Source organism: Cryptomeria japonica, chromosome 8 (genome assembly GCF_030272615.1).
Source record: "Cryptomeria japonica chromosome 8, Sugi_1.0, whole genome shotgun sequence".
NCBI lineage: Eukaryota > Viridiplantae > Streptophyta > Pinopsida > Cupressales > Cupressaceae > Cryptomeria > Cryptomeria japonica.
Window position 1 is genome coordinate 199168578 of NC_081412.1, and position 17868 is coordinate 199186445.

Genomic DNA, 17868 nt, shown 5'->3' on the forward strand with positions numbered 1-17868 from the left:
GCCTTACTCCTTGTTGTTTGGTTGCCCCTTCCAGTAGTCCTCCGTAGAGAACTTGATCTTTTTACGAATAGGAGCCAACCCCGATTCCAATGGCCTCACCCTTTCTTGTTCCCACTGTGCAACATAATCTTTCAAAAAAAATCAACCAATTATGGCATCTTCACTCCTTTCCTCCCTATTACTCCCTGCCTTCCACAAGAGAAATGGTTGCAGAGACAACTTCCTCCGTTTGGACACACTCCCCTTCCATGGCGTATAAACCCTTGCCCAGTATAGCCATCTATAGAAACTCCTCCATGCCACCACACCACTCTCCCTTCACCACCACAAACATAATCCATTTGGTGCACTCTAAACATTATGCCACAATAATGACACAACATCCACATTGGTGTGATACCTAAATTTTGACTCCAAATACTCCTCACTCAAAACCATTTGGATGATTTGATACAACACAAGGTCATCAAAGACAAATAAATTTCTCATATGCTCATCAGAGATACACCCTCTAAATTTCAACTGCTATTTGGTAGCCCAAAGTGAGAAATTTGCTTCCATTTCTCTCTCTCACTAAAACACCAACTCACAAGATTGCACCTTGTGGGAAAGCCAACACACCATCTCCATTTATGTTACTTCGCACACTTCTCTAACTGATGACTTGGTGCAATATTAATTCAAAATTAACCCTCGTCCCATCATACCATTGTTGGTACCACGAAATCCCCACTCTGCAAATCTCGAAAATCACACCACCCTAAATCATGATTAATCTTGTTGAGGTTGCATGCCCATTTCACCAACACATTCACCACCATATTGCCACTCCTTTTAATGTGTGAAAATTTGAAGTCTCTTAAGGATTTGTTGGGTGAAAATTTTGCAAACTAGGGAGGGTTTACAAAATGTAAGTTTCATGACAATATGTGAGATAATACCTCTCAGAAGGCAAGGTACAATCCCTCCTACTTGTAAGGGAAGGCTTCCCCTTTAAACTGCAAACTATATCTAATATTATCCTACCTGCTAACTTTACACCAATCCAAAATAACATAATTACTTTACTCTCTTTCTAGACTAAGTATTTAACCAATTCTCTGTTTAGAATAGATTAAATTACCCAAAGCTAAAAACACTTCTTATTTGCAACAATATAAAATCTATACTAACTTGGAAGGGAAGTTTCCACAAGAGTACAAAGCCTCTTGTTGCTTCCTTTTTCTAAAAATAGCTTTTGGGATGAGAAAGTGACAATGAAGCACAAAGTCTTATTATAATTACTATCCTATCGACCTTTTATAAATAACTTCCTTATAAATAGTTTCTCCAAAATAACATCTAAAGCACAAAGTCTCCAAGTTGCTATTCATGTACAACTTAACAACAAACAATATAGATAATAAGCAAAATCTGAAAGTCTTCAAACTATTGAAGCAACCACCGACGAGGAGGGACCTCAAAGAGATCAGTCCAAACCGGTCAACAAGAGTTAACACAACGGAAACACACAGATATGATGGAGGCAAATGCAGAACAAATTTCTTTATTGCATGAAATGTCAATTACATCCAACCGATAACAACCAGGTTACAACATACCAGCACATGGGCCTGGTAGAATAGGTCTCACAGGGGCCTCGAGTCGAAATATCTATCTTCTAAGCACTATTTATCTGATACTCCTTTATCTCCAAATTGATCCCCCCTCCTATTGCAAAGCATGATTACAAATATATATATATATTGATCCAAAGGATCAGGTCGGCCCAAAAGGATCAAAACCCTAACGTGCAAAAATGAATAAAGTCGGCCTCTGGAAAAATCCCAAAGGATGAAATGTAGAAGGTCGGTCACATGTTAAGAAACATCAAGATCAACATCCAAGGCTCCGCGAGCATCAGAATGGGTTCTGGTAGATCACCAGAATAGGTCTCAAGCAACCGGTAACAACAGAACAATCAAGTAACAAGAAACTATCGAGGAAACCGGTATCGATATCTTGCCGGAAAGTGATCCAAATGAGATGTAGTTAGAGAGAAAGTAGGGTGATCAGGTCTTCAAGAAGAATCCAACTCCACAAGAAACCGGTGTGCCAAAACTGGGACACACAAAAAGGAAAACTGAAACTGCAAACAGAAAAAGAAAATGTTTTTGGTTGATGCAAGATTGCTATGAATCGGGGATGCTCCTGCATCAACTATTATCCACACCAATTTCTTATTCTCAAAGTAACACAAAGTCTACTTGTATGAACTCAAATTACTCTTCAATATTTCGCAGAAATAGCAATGCTCAACTTAAATCTTTTCAAGAGCATACAACATAAATGACATAAGAACATCTATATCATACACAAGATTGATTCCAACACAAATTCTGATAGCCAAACTTGTCTTCTCTTTGACTAAGTTTGCAAATTCACAATATGAACGCAAGTCTCACTTTGCTTTTCACTTCGACAAAGTTTTGTTGCATAAAATAATGATGGAAAAATATCCCTATTGCAATGAAATCCCATATATATATAGAATAGGGATGATGCACAAAAATAGGAAAAGTTAGAACTAATTGTGACCAAGATAAAAGTATAGACCTATTTGATGTAGAACATGTGCAATCCTACATGTGTACAAGACCATATACAAAATGACACTTAAGGTGTCGATTGACATTACAAAATGCTACTGGAAAATCAGAAAAATGACTAAGTGTCATTTTCTTCACATTGATCCCAATTTTGAAATTCTTCAAATTTATGTAGAACAATCTTCATCTGAGCTTCATCGGGTCCTTGGGTATGATTGGTGATTCAACCTTGGCCCGTATGATAGAATCTCCTAAATCAACACAACTTTTCTTATGTTTCTTTAGAAGTGAATCCAGAATGAATTGTAGATCAACCAGTTTTTCAATAGATGACAAAGGCAAGTCCTCTCACTCAATCTCAGCAATTAACAATAAATTGAATTCCTTGATAATCACATCAACATCTATTGCTTTATGATTTTCATCAAGGAAAGTACAAGGAATTTCTAATATCTTGTTAACAATCTCCTTTTTTTGTCGGTGCATTCCCTTTGAGCTTTCCTCATATCCTTGATAAGTCGTTCTAGAATATTCATTTGAAGCACAAAGTCTTCTTATAATTACTATCTTATTGACCTTTTATAAATAACTTCCTTATAAATAGTTTCTCCAGAATAACATCTAAAGCATAAAGTCTTCAGGTCGCTATTCATATACAACTTAACAACAAACAATATAGATAATAAGCAAAAGCTCAAAGCCTTCAAACTATTATCCACACCAATTTCCTAGCCTCGAATTCTCAAAGTAACACGAAGTCTACTTGTATGAACTCAAATTACTCTTCAATATTTTATAGAAATAACAATTCTCAACTTAAATATTTTCAAGAGCATACGACATAAATGACTTAAGAACATCTATATCACACATAAGATTGATTCCAACACAAAGTCTGAAAGCCAAACTTGTCTTCTCTTTGACTAAGTTTGCAAATTCACAATATGAACACAAATTCTCGCTTTGCTTTTCACTTCGGCAGAGTTGTGCTGCATAAAATAATGATGGAAACGTATCCCTATTATAATGAAATCCTTCATATATATAGAAGAGGGATGATGCACAAAAATAGAAAAAGTTACAACTAATTGTGACCGAGATAAAAGTAGAGACCAATTTGATGTAGAACATGTGCAGTCCTACATGTGTACTAGACCATATACAAAATGACACTTAAGTTGTCGATTGACATTACAAAATGCTACTGGAAAATCATAAAAATGACTAAGTGTCATTTTCTTCATATTGATCCCAATTCTGAAATTCTTCAAATTTATGTAGACAAAATGATATTTAAGGTGTCGATTGACATTACAAAATGCTATTGGAAAATCAAAAAAATGACTAAGTGTCATTTTCTTCACATTGATCCCAATTCTGAAATTCTTCAAATTTATGTAGAAAAATCTTCATCTGAGCTAAACCGGGTCCTTGGGTATGATTGGTGATGACCTTGACCCATGTGATAGAATCTCCTAAATCAACACAACATTTCTTGTGTTTCTTAGAAGTCAATCCAAAATGAATTGTAGATCAACTAGTTTGTCAATAGACGTTGTCAATAGTATCTTTCTTTTTGTTTGTGCATTCCCTTTGAGCTTTCCTCATATCCTTGATAAGTCGCTCTAGAATATTCATTTGAAGCACAAAGTCTTCTTATAATTACTATCTTATTGACCTTTTATAAATAACTTCCTTATAAATAGTTTCTCCAGAATAACATCTAAAGTCTTCAGGTTGCTATTAATATACAACTTAACAACAAACAATATAGATAATAAGCAAAAGCTCTAAGTCTTCAAACTATTATCTAGACCAATTTCCTATTCTCGAATTCTCAAAGTAACACAAAGTCTACTTGTATGAACTCAAATTACTCTTCATTATTTTGCAGAAATAACAATGCTCAACTTAGTACAACTTGAGTTGGCCTAGTGGTGGAGAACTTGTGCTCTTGAAATAGATGTTAAAAGTTCAAATCCCACAAAGGGGGTAGGGTACACCTTATCGACTTTGGCCCATTACCTATCAAAAAAATAAAACAATGCTCAACTTAAATATTTTCAAGAGAATACAACATAAATGACATAATAATATCTATATCATACACAAGATTGATTCCAACACAAAGTTTGAAAGTCAAACTTGTCTTCTCTTTGACTAAGTTTGCAAATTAACAATATGAACACAAAGTCTCACTTTTCTTTTCACTTCGGCAGAGTTTTGTTGCATAAAATAATGATAGAAAAATATCATTATTACAATGAAATCCCTCATATATATAGAAGAGGGATGATGTACAAAAATAGGAAAAGTTACAACTAATTGTGACCAAGATAAAAGTAGAGACTGTTGGGAAAAATGGTGTCTCAACCTTGCATTTATGTGAGGTTACTATTTATAGTAAGTTTTCATTTGAGCACAAAATGGTGTGAAACTCTCCCTAAAGCTTCTGGTTGGTTAGATAAGCATTCCGGTAAAGTTGCGTCACAAGGTCATAGCTAGTTTTGAAGATATTAATGTTTTCGTCTTGGAGGGGTGCAATAAAATGTTTAAACTTAATTTTGGGGACTTTAGAGGCTCCTAAATGCCCTGAAAAGTGGTCGTAACCGACGAAGCGGGTTACAAGGTGATAGAGCACTTCGCGAGCTTTCCGGCGCTTCAAACGGTTCGTCAATCGGACACCCGGTTCTCAAGTTATGGCCTCCGGAAGTTTGTACTCCTGAAATAGGAAAAATAATTTGTATCGGATACATAAATGAGCTGTAAAAGGGAGCGACACGTGTTGATGTGTGCTTTAACATGTCATAGAAGGAAGATAAGGTCGGCTACACCTTATTGGGTGGTTTTAGCCCATGGTTTTGTAATACCGTTTGACGGTTTCTTGTATTGTATCTCCTATTTATGAGGTGTGTGAGATAGAGGTTGTGTGTAAGAGTCCTATGGCTATTGAGTTGCCTCTGAATCTCTGATTAGTGGTACTCCTGCGAAGAGCTTGCTCTACAAGTATGTTGTAATCTGTTTTTTATTGCTGAATAAAATATTGAGCTGCTTTTGGAGGGTGGGGTTTTTCTCCCGAAAGGGTTTTCCCCACGTAAATCACTGTGTTGTGGTATGAATGCTATTATATCTATTTCTATTTTTTGTAACTGTTGTAACGATCTAAAAAAGTTTTGCATTACCCTCCTCTCAAGGTTAGCGTAGGAAGTTGTTTCCGCTACTTAACTTCCTTACAAGTGGTATCAGAGCCTGATCACCTTTGGTTTCAATTGTGGGCAGTTGGGTTTTTTGAACTAATCCAGATTTGAGTGGGAGCTTGTGCAGAAGACACTTTTTGATCTTGTTGCAGGAATATTCAGATGGCGAGTTCGTCAGGGAGAATAGAGGTGGAGAAATTTAACGGAAGTAATTTTGAGATGTGGAAGCTGAAGATGGAAGATCTGCTAATAGATCGAGATCTTTGGGATGCTGTTGATGCGAATGTCCAAAGGCCCTCAGATCCTACTGTGGCAGCTCAATATGATGTTATGGACCGAAAAGCCAAGGGTCTAATCAGACTGTGCCTAGCAGACTCTGTTCTAATCAATGTCCATGAAGAAAACTCTGCAAAGAAGCTATGGACTAAGCTTGGTGAGATGTATCAAGTGAAATCTTTATTAAATCAAATTTTCTTAAGAAATAAATTGTATTCCTTGAAGATGGAAGAGGGTGGACGAATTGCAGACCACCTGGAAGCATTCAATATGTTGGTGGCTCAATTAGTATCCGTCGGTGTTAAGATGGATGAGGAGGAGAAATGTCAGATCTTGCTTTGTTCTTTGCCCGATTCGTGGGATTCTCTTGTTATGGCTATCGGTAGTACTTCTGTTGTTTTGAAATCTGAAGACGTGGTGGGTGCCCTACTCGGTGAAGAGATGCGAAGGAAGGTATCCATCAGTTCAAAGGAAGCCCTAACCGTTCGTGGAAGACCTAAGGAGAAAGGCAAGAAGAATGAGAAGCGCAACAAGTCCAAATCCAAAGGGAGATCAAAATCTCCTAGAAAGTCCAAAGTCATTTGCTGGAACTGCGGTAAACCGGGTCACATCCGTAAGGACTGCAAAGAAGAAAAGAAGAAGAAGAAAAAGAAAAGGTTCGATTCTGATTCTGAGTCCGACAAGGAAGATGGCGATGCATTTATTGCGGCTTTGGCGACTCATGCAGGTAATGATGCTTGGCTAATTGACTCAGGTGCATCTTTTCATATGACTTCCAATAGAAATTGGTTTTCTGAATATGAAGGATTTAATGGAGGTAAGGTGTACTTGGGTGATGATTCACCTCTAGACATTGTTGGTCGAGGTAAAGTTAGAATCAGGTTTTCTGATGGTAGAATAAAAAGGATTAATGGTGTGCTGCATATCCCTGGATTAAAACGAAACCTGTTATCTGTGAGCAAACTGATAGATGCGGGTGTGCAGGTAGTCTTTTCTAAAATAGGATGTAAGATGATTAAGGGTGCTATGGTAGTTGCTAGAGGTGTCAGGTTTGGCACTTTGTATAAGCTTGAAGCATACACTGTTGAGTGTAATAGCACTTCTGTAAAAAGTAAATCTATGGATACTTCACTGGAAGATTTGAAGGTTTCACCTTCAGCAGATGGAAATGGTTTTTGGGTACCTAAGGGTGCTCTTTCGTCTGAAGCAAAGTTACCTGCAGAGAAGACTATGTTATGGCACCAGAGACTTGGCCACATTGGAGAAAAGGGTCTAAGGGCCTTGAAAAATAAAAATCTTGTTGAAGGTTTGAATGATTGTAATCTTGACTTTGATTTCTGTGAGCATTGCATTTATGGAAAACAAAACCGCGTTCAGTTTTACTCGAGTTCTCATAAAACTTGTGGTGTTTTGGATCTTATTCATTCTGATGTGTTTGGTCCAGTAGATGTCTCTTCGATTGGAAAATCCACATATTATGTTTCATTTATTGATGATTTTAGTAGAAGGACATGGGTATATTTTCTAAAGAGTAAATCTGAAGTTTTTAGTCGTTTTAAAGAATTTAAAGCAATGGTTGAGTTGCAGACTGGAAAGAAAATAAAATGTTTGAGAACTGATAATGGCGGTGAGTTTTGCTCTAATGATTTTGATAGATTCTATAAAGACTGTGGAATTAACAGGCATAAGACAACTCCGTATTCTCCACAACAGAATGGAGTTGCAGAAAGAATGAACAGGACACTGATGGAGAAGGCTAGGAGTATGTTGAGTGGTGCTGGTCTCGAACAAAATTTTTGGGCTGAAGCTGTTGCCACTGCTTGCTACCTGATTAACAGGTCTCCTACATCAGCTCTTGTTGATAAAACGCCTATGGAAGCATGGTCAGGTCACAAGCCTTCATTGAGACATCTTAGAGTTTTTGGTTGCGAAGCATATGCACATGTGTCAAAGGAGAAACGAACAAAGTTGGAGAACAAGGCTGTGAAATGTATCTTCATCGGGTATAGTTATGGTGTGAAAGGATACAAGCTTTGGGACCCTGTTGCACAAAAGGTAATTCATAGTAGAAGTGTTATTTTTAGAGAAATTAAGTCTCCTTCTGTTACATTGCAGCCAGAACAGACTAAAAAAGAAGATGTGATTCAACTTCCTTCTACACCTGAAAGAGTTGAATCAAGACCCCTAGATAGGCAAGAATTTGAGGAGAGCTCGTCTAGCTCTGAATCTTCAGAAGAGGAGGAAGAACCTCCAACTCAGCTTGTTCGAAGGTCTACAAGACATAGACAACCACCTGAAAGGTATTCACCTGATGATTGGAGATTTTTTTTTGCTCTGAATACTAGTGTGGATGAACCGAAATCTGTAGAAGAGGCATTAGGTATGAATGATGCAGAATCCTGGAAGATTGCTATGGAGGAAGAAATGGCAGCTTTGAAAAAGAATGATACATGGGATCTTGTACCATTGCCTGAAGGACGAAAACCTGTTGGTTGTAAATGGGTGTTTAAGAAAAAGATTGGTTCAGATGGAAGCATTGAGAAGTATAAAGCAAGGTTGGTTGCAAAAGGCTACTCTCAGGTTGAGGGTGTTGATTACGGTGAGATATTTTCTCCTGTTGCAAAAATGACGTCCATTAGATTTTTGCTTTCTATTGCTACTGCTTATGATTTAGAGGTTGAGCAAATGGATGTGAAAACTGCTTTCCTTCATGGTGATTTGGAGGAAGATATTTATATGACACAACCGGAGCACTATGTGGTGAAAGGCAAAAGTAATTTGGTCTGTAAATTGAAGAAATCTTTGTATAGCCTCAAACAAAGTCTTAGGATGTGGTACCAAAAATTTGATACATATGTGTTGAGTTTGGGATTTGAACGTTCTAAATCAGATCACTGTGTTTATTATAAATCTTATGGTGATCATTTCTTATTCATTGCATTGTATGTTGATGATATGTTATTCATTGGCAAAGGGAAAGGTATGATTTCAGAACTGAAGTCTCAGCTCGCTGCTAAATTTGAAATGAAAGATCTTGGTGCAGCAAAGCACATTCTTGGGATGGAAATTAGAAGAGATAGGGCGAACAGAAAGCTATGGCTAGGCCAGAGTAAGTATGTGAATTCAGTGTTACAGAGGTTCAACATGCAGAATTGTAGACCATTGAGTGTTCCTTTTACAGTTGGAATGAAACTATCTATTTCAGATTGTCCTACATCCCCATTGGAGATGGAAGACATGAGCAGAGTGCCTTACCAGAGTGCAGTTGGAAGCTTGATGTATGCTATGGTCTGTACTAGACCAGACATTGCCCAAGTAGTGGGAGTACTTTCTAGATATATGTCTAATCCTGGTAGAGTTCATTGGGATGCAGTCAAAAGAGTCTTCAGTTATTTGAAGGGTACTTCAGAGTATTCTTTGTGTTATCATGGTAATTCAGTTGGAGACATGACTTCCCTTGATATCCATGGTTATGTGGATTCAGATTGGGCAGGTGATATTGATAGCAGAAGATCCACCAGTGCTTATGTGTTTACTTTGTTTGGTGGTGCAATTAGTTGGATGAGTAAGCGATAGGCTGTGGTTGCTCTATCCACTACTGAAGCAGAGTATATGGCAGCTACTCATGCTTGTAAAGAGGCCATTTGGCTTAAGAGACTGTGTTCGGATATTGGAATAAAACAAGGTACAATGACAGTTTACTGTGACAGTCAGAGTGCAATTAGCCTAGCTAAGAACCCGACATTTCATGCCCGGACCAAACATATTGATGTTTAGTATCATTTTGTTAGAGATATGGTCGAAGATGGTAGGGTGAAGCTGGTTAAGGTGGAAACTTTGATGAATGTTGCAGATGCTTTAACTAAGGCTGTGAGCACAGAGAAGTTCAGATGGTGTTCAGAGTCTATGGGCCTTATGGCCCCTAGCAATTGATTCATTGTGTTGACATTCCCTTCCACTCTTGCAAGGTGTTCGACAAGTGGGAGATTTGTTGGGAAAAATGGTGTCTCAACCTTGCATTTATGTGAGGTTACTATTTATAGTAAGTTTTCATTTGAGCACGAAATGGTGCGAAACTCTCCCTAAAGCTTCTAGTTGGTTAGATAAGCATTCCGGTAAAGTTGCGTCACAAGGTCATAGCTAGTTTTGAAGATATTAATGTTTTCGTCTTGGAGGGGTGCAATAAAATGTTTAAACTTAATTTTGGGGACTTTAGAGGCTCCAAAATGCCCTGAAAAGTGGTCGTAACCGGCGAAGCGGGTTACAAGGTGATAGAGCACTTCGCGAGCTTTCCGGCGCTTCAAACGGTTCGTCAATCGGACACCTGGTTCTCAAGTTATGGCCTCCGAAAGTTTGTACTCCTGAAATAGGAAAAATAATTTGTATCGGATACATAAATGAGCTGTAAAAGGGAGCGACACGTGTTGATGTGTGCTTTAACATGTCATAGAAGGAAGATAAGGTCGGCTACACCTTATTGGGTGGTTTTAGCCCATGGTTTTGTAATATCGTTTGACGGTTTCTTGTATTGTATCTCCTATTTATGAGGTGTGTGAGATAGAGGTTGTGTGTAAGAGTCCTATGGCTATTGAGTTGCCTCTGAATCTCTGATTAGTGGTACTCCTGCGAAGAGCTTGCTCTGCAAGTATGTTGTAATCTGTTTTTGATTGCTGAATAAAATATTGAGCTGCTTTTGGAGGGTGGAGTTTTTCTCCCGAAAGGGTTTTCCCCACGTAAATCACTGTGTTGTGGTATGAATGCTATTATATCTATTTCTATTTTTTGTAACTATTGTAACGATCTAAAAAAGTTTTGCATTACCCTCCTCTCAAGGTTAGCGTAGGAAGTTGTTTCCGCTACTTAACTTCCTTACAGAGACCTATTTGACGTAGGACACGTGCAGTCCTACATGTGTACTAGACCATATACAAAATGACACTTAAGGTGTTGATTGACATTACAAAATGCTACTAGAAAATCATAAAAATGATCGTGTAATTTTCTTCACATTGATCCCATTTATGAAATTCTTCAAATTTATGTAGAACATTCTTCATCTGAGCTTCATATCCGCTTCATCAAGTCCTTGGGTATGATTGGTGATGACCTTGACTCATGTGATAGAACCTCCTAAATCAACACAACATTTCTTATGTTTATTTAGAAATGAATCCAAAATGAATTGAAGATCAACCAATTTGTCAATAAATGACAAAGAGAAGTCCTCTCTCTCAATCTCAGCAATTAATAATAAATTGAATTCCTTGATAACCACATCAACATCTATTGCTTTCTGATTTTCATCAAGAAAAGTATAAGGAATTTCTAATATCTTGTCAATAATCTCTTTCTTTTTGTCTGTGCATTCTCTTTGATCTTTCCTCGTATCCTCGATAAGCCACTCTAGAAGATTCATTTGAAGCACAAAGTCTTCTTATAATTACTATCTTATTGACCTTTTATAAATAACTTCCTTATAAATAGTTTCTCCAGAATAACATCTAAAGCACAAAGTCTTCAAGTTGCTATTCATATACAACTTAACAACAAATAATATAGATAATAAGCAAAAGCTCAAAGTCTTCAAACTATTTTTCACACCAATTTCCTATTCTCGAATTCTCAAAGTAACACAAAGTCTACTTGTATGAACTCAAATTACTCTTCAATATTTTGTAGAAATAACAATGCTCAACTTAAATCTTTTCAAGAGCATACAACATAAATGACATAAGAACATCTATATCATACACAAGATTGATTCAAACACAAATTCTGAAAGCCAAACTTGTCTTCTCTTTGACTAAGTTTGCAAATTCACAATATGAACACAAAGTCTCACTTTTCTTTTCACTTTGACAAAGTTTTGTTGCATAAAATAATGATGGAAAAATATCCCTATTACAATGAAATCACTCATATGTATAGAAGAGGGATGATGCACACAGATAGGAAAAGTTATAACTAATTGTGACCAAGACAAAAGTAGAGACCTATTTAACGTAGAACACATGCAATTCTACATGTGTACTAGACCATATACAAAATGACACTTAAGGTATCAATTGACATTGCAAAATACTACTGGAAAATCATAAAAATGACTAAGTGTCAGTTTCTTCACATTGATCCCATTTCTGAAATTCTTCAAATTTATGTAGAACAATCTTCATCTAAGCTTCATCAGGTCCTTGGGTATGATTGGTGATGACCTTGACCCCTGTGATAGAATCTTCTAAATCAACATGGCATTTCTTATGTTTCTTTAGAAGTGAATCCAAAATGAACTTTAGATCAACCAGTTTGTCAATAGAGGACAAAGAGAAGTCCTCTCTCTCAATCCCAACAATTAACAATAAACTGAATTCCTTGATAACCACATCAACATCTATTGCTTTTTTATTTTCATCAAAGAAAGTACAAGTATTTTATAATATATTGTCAACAATCTCCTTCTTTTTGTATGTGCATTCCTTTTGAGCTTTCCTTATATCCTTGATAGGCCTCTCTAGAATATTCTTTTGATGCTCTAGCGCCTCTCGCTACTCAACATACATATTTCAAGAAGGTATGACACTACTTTGCACAAGATCATCTAAATCAAAATCGTCGAGTTTCAACCATGCATCAAAATCCTTTTCCTACACTTCCAATTCTTTAGAGAATATGGCTATGGTGTTGTCCAACTCAGTTTTCACGGCATCAAGATTGTTGACTAAGGTAATTACTAAACTCAAGAGTTGTGTGCCTTGGCTAAGCATCCTATCCATCCACTCGCCCACTGCTCTACTTCGTGAAGTTGCTTACTTAGCTTTATTCATAACCTATTCATCTAGTGATGAAGTCACTAGTTTAATGGCCTATAAAGACCGAGTCACCTTAATTAGCACTACGGTGAGATGCTCAACCTATTCTTTGAGCTTATCCTTCTTTATTTTATCCTCATCGTATCTAGCAACAAGAGCATCTAGAGTTGTTTGAGCATCTCCTATGGCAAAATCATTAGTTTGTTTTCCCAAATCAACCTTGCTAATGGTATAATCTAATTCTTTAATCTGATCAATATCTTTATCAAGAGGAGGAATGGAAATCTTTGCATACTTGTTCTAGCTATATCCACCTTCACCCTTGATATGGTATTGGATTTCTAGTGATCTTAGGCTTGCTGGAGATGAACTGACTGGAAAAAAAAATCATCCGGGGAAACAACTTGTTTCTTCCTCAAAGGCGAATTTGAGAATAACCATGGTGGAAAGGAGGAAGCATCATCAACACCTATGACTAAGGCTTGAGAGGGGTCTATTTTCTCTTTAGTATTAGTCATGTCATAATAGGTGATGTTGTGGTAACAACAATAGGAGGATTTTCTAAAGATGACTCATTGGTTGTAGGACCTATCTTTGTCATGGACTTATCAAGGTCATCCAACATGGTAGTTGACACTTCAAACAAATTTGGAAAAGTAGAGAAAACATTATTTATATTGTCATGCGGGGTATCCAAGGTAGATTCACTAGCACTAGTGGAAGAAACATGTACAATTGTCCTTGACACATGTGACAACAAATTCAAAAGGTTCTAACTCTGAAGTAGAAATAGGAGCATGCACCATGGTAGAAGAAGAAAGAGATACTATTGACTCTAAATTTTGCTTTGGAAACAAACAACCTTATGGGAAATTCAGTGCTAGGGACTGATATGCGTAGGTTACACTGAATGACCTCCGGGATTGAGAAGTCGGCTCTTCCTTGGGTTTTGAGAAAAGGGAAAGAAAGCAGACACCCTTAAAGTAGTAACACTAAACTACTGAGGTGATGCGCTAGATCATTAAAAGATAATGAACATATAGAAATCAAGAAACATATAACTTCTAAAAGCTCATTCAACAATCTACAATCCCGGATCAAGAACATAATCCGAAGTTACAATCAAATTTATCTGCAACATAAGGAAATATTCATCATGCATTTACCAGATAACATGTACGAGACATAGTTCAATCAAAAAAATCTTAGATGGATATATTCCCAAAGTTATTGGAGTTTTAACGCAACAGCACAAAAAATACCATCAAAAGCATACTGAAAGAGGCATCATAAAGGCCGCAGGCACAATTTGAATAACCTTCCTCAAGTAGAACCACAATAGTTTTAAAAGGCTGGAAATAAAGACTGCTACTTAGAAAACTTAATTGTCTTTCTTTTCAAAATTCTGAACCCCTTCGCAGAATCACAGAAGGAAAAAAAAAAACATTTAAAGAGCTCCCGCTCCTGAAAACAACTCCCCCAAAACGCCAAAATGGTATAACCTCCTTGAACAAAAAAACATGTCATGTCGCTATGGAGGTCACACGCAACAAAACGGCCCCTGAAATTCTATTGTTCGCCCGCAACTATCCGCATACTACCATGAACTGGAAAGATTTGGCTAACCGTGGACGGGATGCTAAAAATGACATGAATGCGAGGAACCGCTTGCATACTGTGCTAATGGGTGGGCCCGTAAAAAATAATCAGCATGCGTTGCCATTTGTCACCATTGCGCTGCTTTAAAAACTGTACGCCAAAAAAGCACCGAGGGAGCAATGTCGCGATGCCAAGTGTCCTTCGCGCCCCACGCTGCTGGATAAAATAAAAAACAATTGGGCCCGCTGAAAACTTAGACCGGGGAAAAATAAAGTGAACGTTTCCTGGCGACTAACATGGGAAATTCTACCTACGGAAGAGGAGAACCCAAAAATACTAGTTTCACAGACCAAAACTCAGACCACAACGGGACGAAACAAGTCGAAAGCTTGTTTCAAAGGCAACCATTCGTCCTCAAAGAGCATAGCTTGCGCCTCTAAATCTTGAAAATATTGATCTAGGAAAATTACTTCATCAAAGGACAGAGGTACAGGCTCGTCTTGGACCTGTTTCAGGAGAGCAGAGAGTTGGGCTAGAGGATGCAAAAGACACTCCACCTCATTCATCGAAATGGGATTCCCCAGTTGCGGCAGGAAAGCTCTATCCTGTTGCAAATTTTTGACTTACTGCAATACTTGTTCAATCCCTAGCACATAATCATTTGTAGGGAGAGGAGAAGGTAAGCCCAAAGAAACAAACTTCTCTAAACATCGTCTGATGTCTGGAACTGAAAATTGCAAAGGCACCAGGGCAGCTGAAACCTGCATGATTGTCCTGTGTCGGTTTATGAAAACATTAGTCTTTTTGATCAATTATCGACGATCTGCAATCCCTTTCTTCCTAAGTTCCTCATCCTAAGCAGAATATAGCAACTGAATAAGATTTTGGGCTACTGGGAACTTAGGCCTGATGACAACCATAAAACTGTTAATAAGGGCATTGGCTTCAGCACAGAGGGATTGTGCATCACTAAGAAATCTTAACACCGGCTGTAGGGATGGACAATATTGTTTTACCTTTTCCCAATGAGAAACATACAGTTCTGTCAGCATGATAGAGAAATCTGGAGCAATATGTTGCGGAGGTGAAAGACTCAGCAATCGAGATATTTTATTATCTTTCACCGTCATCTCCTGCTAGAGTTGATTGCGCTTGCTTTGTTCAATGGCCACTTGATTCTCCAAGGCCAGGATCTTTGCCTCCCCAGTCCTGATGACCTGTTGCAACTACAATGTACGATCCTGATCCTGTCGTAGAAGAGTCTCCAAATTTGAGACATGCTCATCGAATTATCTAAGGCTAGTCTCTCTCTCTTTCAGCTCTACCTCGAGATTCGTCTTTACCTCCGACTGTGATACCTGGGCTTCACTTAGTTGATGGGCATAATCCTCTTTGAGAAGGATTTCTTCACGCAACTGCATATGGACCTGGGCGACATCCCTAGAGGCAGCCTTTAACCATTGTATTTTTGTGTTCTTCTCTTGTAATTCCTTTAGAGCCACATTTCTTGTCGCTTCTTGACCTTTTAGATGAGAACTTACGTTGTTAAGAGCCGACTGTAACTTCTCTTTCTTTGAATTAGCCTGAGTTAGCAGACCTTGCAGACAATTGATCTCTGAGCCCCGAGCCTTATCTTCCTTCCTTTGTTGGGTAAGGGAATCACAGAGACTAACATTCTATGCTTGGAGCTTTTCCAAACGATGACTTTTCTTAATAAAGTCTGTGGATACCACTTTGGAAATCTCCTCCATAATTCCAACCTTGTCAGACGTTGTGGCTCTGTGGAGACTAACGTCGATGGCCTGCAACGCATTGTCATCAGGTCTCATTTGAGATTCTGGCTTGTCAACCTTGGGAACTAGATTTGCAAAGTAGAGGAAATCCCTTTGCTCACTGAAATGTGTTTGTAAACGAGGTCGGGCACGACGAGCACCTTCCTTCTCCTTTCATTTGTTGGTCTTACTCAAGCTGGCAGTTCTATCATAAACAACTTGCTGCTGGAACTCATTTGGATGATCGATGGCTTGACCTACAAAAGCTGCACCAGGAGGGACTGTAAAAGGGAAATGCAAAAAAGGGGCAGCGAAAGCAAGTTGGATGGGATGGGTTACAGCCAGTGAGGAAAATAATGAGACAAAGGGGAACCTACTAATGGGAAAGGGCTGGAAGACGTTGCGACCATAGCCTGGGGAGATGACTCTTCAAAACCTAGCCTACGTGATACATGGACTGCTTCTGATGCGGGCGATTGAAAAGCTGTGGATATGAGAGCTGTGTCTGGGAACGGGACAAAAGCCTATATGAGCACATCTTGGGGATTAACCGACATAACCGTCAGGGCTAAAGTTGTTACTATTTACTAAGTTGTCATTAGTTTTATATCCAAAGTCATTCTATATACTCTAGTCGGTTATTACTACTGAAATATTCAGTCGGTAAGCACATAGCAGTCAGTTACAAAAGTTACAAGTCACAAAGTTTAGTATACACCGAGCTGTCTACCGAGTAACATTCTATGACTACCGAGCAACAAAGATGGTATACCGAGTTAATACACACCGAGTGAAACGTGTTACCAGATTCATTGAACCTAGACACATATGGGAAACGTGTTACAAAGATCGAGGAAAAAGAAAACCATTAACACATTGGAAATTGCACTTATAGATTTTATATGATTTTGAGGACATCTATCCAATGAAATAATTTTGTATGCTTATTCATTTAATGAATCATGTTTGTAAGATCAAAGCATGAACAAGATCACCGTTACAAGAGATCTATTTATACAACATGAATTGAGGATCAAAGATATGTGTGTGAAACAAGACATATGTGAAAAAACAAAATCATGGGAAAGCACTGAGTGTTATGACTGTTACGATTGACAGAGATACACAAAGGTCACCGAGAAGGATTTCAAAGAACAGTCAATGAACAGAGTAAATAGAAAGGTTTACCGAGTTAATTTATGATTTACCGAGGTATGCTATATATAAGCAAGGTAATTTCATTTTGAGCACATAGAATCTGCTATAACATTTCAGATATGAAGTTGCAGATATTTTGTAAGATTTTGATTGTAATATTTTGAGTTTTAAGAGAAACCTTTAACAAGGTAAAAGACTCTAACAAAGTCTATAAATTGTAAAGCCTTTAACTAGGTGCATCATTTAGAATAAGTGTTGTAAAATCCTCTAGCAAGGTAGATCTAAAGATCTTGATACTCCTAACAGGGTAAGCTATCAGAAATAGCTAAACATGTAGCTCTAACCGAGCAACCTTTATTATTGCAGTAGTGAAGTTGTGGGTGCCATCCCCACCACAGTTTTTCTCTCTAACCAAGAGTTTCTGCGTAGCCAAAATATGTGTTATGGAGTGAATCATGTATGATTGTTATTA